Source organism: Bubalus kerabau, chromosome X (assembly GCF_029407905.1).
Source record: "Bubalus kerabau isolate K-KA32 ecotype Philippines breed swamp buffalo chromosome X, PCC_UOA_SB_1v2, whole genome shotgun sequence".
Taxonomy (NCBI): Eukaryota; Metazoa; Chordata; class Mammalia; order Artiodactyla; family Bovidae; genus Bubalus; species Bubalus kerabau.
Window position 1 is genome coordinate 58318333 of NC_073647.1, and position 5045 is coordinate 58323377.

Sequence of the window (5045 nt, forward strand, 5' to 3'; positions counted from 1 at the left end):
GCCATCCAGCCATCTCATCCTCTGTCATCCCCTTCTCCTCCTGACCCCAATCCCTCCCAGCATCAGAGTCTTTTTCAATGAGTCAACTCTTCGCATGAGGTGGCCAAAGTACTGGACTTGCAGCTTTAGCATCAGTCCTTCCAAAGAAATCCCAGGGCTGATCTCCTTCAGAATGGACTGGTTGGATCTCCTTGCAGTCCAAGGGACTCTCAAGAGTCTTCTCCAACACCACAGCTCAAAAGCATCAATGCTTCAGCACTCAGCTTTCTTCACAGTCCAAGTCTCGCATCCATACATGACCATTGGAAAAAACCATAGCCTTGACTAGACGGACCTTTGTTGGCAAAGTAATGTCTCTGCTTTTCAATATGCTATCTAGGTTGGTAATAGCTTTTCCTTCAAGGAGTAAGTGTCTCTTAAATTCATGGCTGCAATCACCATCTGCAGTGATTTTGGAGCCCAAAAAAATAAAGTCTGACACTGTTTCCCCATCTCTTTCCCATGAAGTGGTGGGGCCAGATGCCATGATCTTCGTCTTCTGAATGTTGGGCTTTAAGCCAACTTTTTCACTCTCCACTTTCACTTTCATCAAGAGGCTTTTGAGTTCCTCTTCACTTTCTGCCATAAGGGTGGTGCCATCTGCATATCTGAGGTTATTGATATTTCTCCCAGCAATCTGGATTCCAGCTTGTGCTTCTTCCAGCCCAGCGTTTCTCATGATGTACTCTGTATGTAAGTTAAATAAGCAGGGTGACAACATACAGCCTTGATGTACTTCTTTTCCTATTTGGAACCAGTCTGTTGTTCCATGTCCAGTTCTAACTGTTGCTTCCTGACCTGCATACAAATTTCTCAAGAGGCAGGTCAGGTGTTCTGGTATTCCCATCTCTTTCAGAATTTTCCACAGTTTATTGTGATCCACACAGTCAAAGGCTTTGGCATAGTCAATAAAGCAGAAATAGATGTTTTTCTCTCTTGCTTTTTCCATGGTCCAGCGGATGTTGGTAATTTGATCTCTGGTTCCTCTGCCTTTTCTAAAACCAGCTTGAATATCTGGAAGTTCACGGTTCACATATTGCTGAAGCCTGTCTTGGAGAATTTTGAGCATTACTTTACTAGCATGGGAGATGAGTGCAATTGTGTGGTAGTCTGAGGATTCTGTGGCATTGTCATTCTTTGGGGTTGGAATGCAAACTGACTTTTTCCAGTCCTGTGGCCACTGCTGAGTTTTCCAAATTTGCTGGCATATTGAGTGCAGCACTTTCACAGCATCATCTTTCAGGATTTCAAATAGCTCAACTGGAATTCCATCACCTCCACTAGCTTTGTTAGTAGTGATGCTTTCTAAGGCCCACTTGACTTCACATTTCAGGATGTCTGGCTCTAGGTGAGTGATCCCACCATCATGATTATCTTGGTTGTTAAGATCTTTTTTGTACAGTTCTTCTGTGTATTCCTGCCACCTCTTCTTAATATCTTCTGCTTTTGTTAGGTCCATACCATTTCTATCCTTTATCAAGCCATCTTTCCATGAAATGTTCCCTTGGTATCTCTAATTTTCCTGAAGAGATCTCTAGTCTTTCCCATTCTGTTGTTTTCCTCTATTTCTTTGCATTGATCACTGAGGAAGGCTTTCTTATCTCTCCTTGCTATTCTTTGGAACTCCGCATTCAGATGCTTATATCTTCCCTTTTCTCCTTTGCTTTTCACTTCTCTTCTTTTCACAGCTATTTGTAAGGCTTCCCCAGACAGCCATTTCGCTCTTTTGCATGTCTTGTCCATGTGAATGATCTTGATCCCTGTCTCCTGTACAATGTCATGAATCTCCGTCCATAGTTCATCAGGCACTCTATCTGTCAGATCTACTCCCTTAAATCTATTTCTGACTTCCACTGTATAATCATAAGGGTTTTGATTTAGGTCATACCTCAATGGTCTAGTGGTTTCCCTACTTTCTTCAATTTAAGTCTGAATTTAGCAATAAGGAATTCATGATCTGAGCCACAGTCTGCTCCTGGTCTTGTTTTTGCTGACTGTATAGAGTTTCTCAATCTTTGGCTGCAAAGAATATAATCAATCTGATTTCAGTTTTGACCATCTGGTGATGTCTATGTGTAGAGTCTTCTCTTGTGTTGTTAGAAGAGGGTGTTTGCTATGACCAGTGCATTTTCTTGGCAAAACTCTATTAGTCTCTGCCCTGCTTCATTCCGTATTCCAAGACCAAATTTGCCCGTTACTCCAGGTGTTTCTTGACTTCCTACTTTTGCATTCCAGTCCCCTATAATGAAAAGGACATCTTTTTTGGGTGTTCTAAAAGGTCTTGTTGGGCTTCCCTGGTGGCTCAGAGGTTAAAGCGTCTGCCTGGAATGCAGGAGACCCGGGTTTGATCCCTGGGTTGGGAAGATCCCCTGGAGAAGGAAATGGCAGCCCACTCAAGTACTCTTGCCTGGAGAATCCCATGGATGGAGCAGCATGGTAGGTTACAGTCCATGGGGTCGCAAAGAGTTGGACACGACTGAGCGACTTCACTTTCACTTTTCTAAAAGGTCTTGTTGGTCTTCACAGAAGCATTCAACTTCAGCTTCTTCAGCGTTACTGGTTGGGGCATAGACTTGGATTACTGTGATATTGAATGGTTTGCCTTGGATAGCACGGGCAGCTGTGATGGCACACATAGTGCGGGCAGCTGCAACGACGCACATAACATGATGGAGAGGAGCTACCCCATGGTCCGAGGTCAGGGGCAGAAGCTGGGAGGAGCTACCCCGTGTCTGAGGTTGGGGCGGCAGCCGAGAGTGCTAGACTGCGACAGCACAGGAACATCTAAGAGGAGCTTCCCCATGTCTGTGGCCAGGGGCGGTGGCTGGGAGGAGCAACACCACGTCCAAGAAGCTGTGGCTCTGCAGGCACAGGAGAGCATAGAGGAGCTATTCCACGTTCAAGGTCAGGAGGGGAGGTGGTGAGGAGATACCCCTCCTTCAAAGTAAGGAGCAGTGGCTGCACTTTGCTGGAGCAGCCATGAAGAGATACCCCACATCCAAGGTAAGAGAAACCCAAGTAAGACGGTAGGTGTTGCAAGGGGGCATCAGAGGGCAGACACACTGAAACTATAATCACAGAAAACTAGTCCATCTAATCACACTAGGACCACAGCCTTGTCTAACTCAATGAAACTAAGCCATACCTGTGGGGCCACCCAAAACGGGCAGGTCATGGTGGAGAGGTCTTAAAGAATGTGGTCCACTAAAGAAGGGAGTGGCAAACCACTTCAGTATTCTTGCCTTGAGAACCCCATGAACAGTTTGAAAAGGCAAAATGATAGGATACTGAAAGAGGAACTCCACAGGTCAGTAGGTGCCCAATATGCTACTGGAGATCAGTGGAGAAATAACTCCAGAAGATTGAAGGGATGGAACCAAAGCAAAAACAATACCCAGCTGTGGAAGTGACTGGTGATAGAAGCAAGGTCCGATGCTGTAAAGAGCAATATTGCATAGGAACCTGGAATGTCAGGTCCATGAATCAAGGCAAATTGGAAGTGGTCAAACAGGAGGTGGCAAGAGTGAACGTTGACATTCTAGGAATCAGCGAACTAAAATGGACTGGAATGGGTGAATTTAATTCAGATGACCATTATATCTACTACTGCGGGCAGGAATCCCTCAGAAGAAATGGAGTAGCCATCATGGTCAACAAAAGATTCCAAAATAAATTCACCTAGCTCGAAAAAACTAGCCATACCACATTCCATTGCCCCTGCACTCTCCTCTGTGATGGTCCACACCCTGTGGAGTGTGCTTCTCTCTGAATCCGAATAAATCCACCTCTTACCTATCACTGTGTCTCTCACTGAATTTTTGCAATGAGACATCAGAGGCTGAAGTTCATTAGGTCCTGAAACCAGGTATCTTGGGTTTTGGCCGGGCTTAAGTCCCGGGAGAGAGGAGCTGAAGGACAGGAGACAAAAGCAGTGGGAAAAACGTGCCATCATATCCCCTTCATAACCTGCCAGAAAATCTGCTAAATACCTGGCCTGTACTCACAGTTTTCATTGGCCTGATCCTTGGCACATAGAATATTAAGGACAGAAGAACCCCTATGCGCTTGGGTAACAGCTATTGGGGCCCAGCAGATAGTGGAGCCTTTGGGACACACTGAGGAGTAGCCCTTGCCAGAGTGCCTCAATTGCACCTGCTGCTGCTCTCCTGTTCACGGGGGGTTTGAGGAAACAATAAATGAGATTGTAAAGAAATTAAGATTTTGTTAGACATATGTCCTTCCAGCCATAGGAGTTAGGACCGCCTACCTTAACTGGAGGTTTTCTGGAATCTGAGGCTGAGCCACGTGAGCTTTCTGCTGAGTTTGTTTTTTTCTGTCTCAGTTTCCAGCACACTGAGCTTCTTGTCACTTCCCCTGCACTCGGTTTTCTTCACGTTTAGCTTTCACCATGGGAGCTTTTGCTGAGTTGGGCTCCTGCTGTGCTTGGCCTCTTCCTTGCGGGGACCAAGCTAAGGCTGTTTCAGTCAGGTTAAATCCAAGAAACGGCACCATAGATGTTGGAGGAGTTTGCAATTTCCTTGGCTCTGTCTCATTGCCACAAAAATTTGAAGCGACAGACAGCCCTTGGACAGACCAGTGTTACAGCTCTGTGTTACAGCTCAGTTTTATTTAGAAAGTAAAGGAAAATACATCCTTGAGGTATGAGGGAATGCCAACCCAAAAGATGCGAAGAGAAGAGAGGCCCCCAGCCCAATTTTGGCTTCTCTTTTCATGTTTTTTCTCCTCCCCCTGGGCCTGCCCTATGTAAATTGGGCTAGCCAGGGGTGCTGTTTGTTTTACCTCAGGTCCTCACTCTGATCTTCGGACCTTCCTTTTTTCTATTTTTTCGGGCTTTTCCCTTCCTTGTCTTTTAGCCACTGCCATTCTGGACTCCTTTTTCCTATTATAAATACCTAACAAAATCAAAGTTCAACTGCAAAACTTTTAAAGATCTTATTGGTTTTATTCAATATTTCATGAATTGGACAGCATCCCTTCTAGCAGAT

The 5045-nt window shown here is 45.3% G+C and overlaps 1 non-coding gene across 1 annotated transcript; it reads left to right on the plus strand.

The window, feature by feature from the left end:
- The first annotated feature begins 2330 nt into the window (after positions 1-2330).
- TRNAS-GGA (transfer RNA serine (anticodon GGA)) lies at positions 2331-2402 on the plus strand. Its single transcript has one exon. It is a non-coding gene; the product is annotated as a tRNA-Ser (tRNA).
- Positions 2403-5045: the final 2643 nt, after the last annotated feature.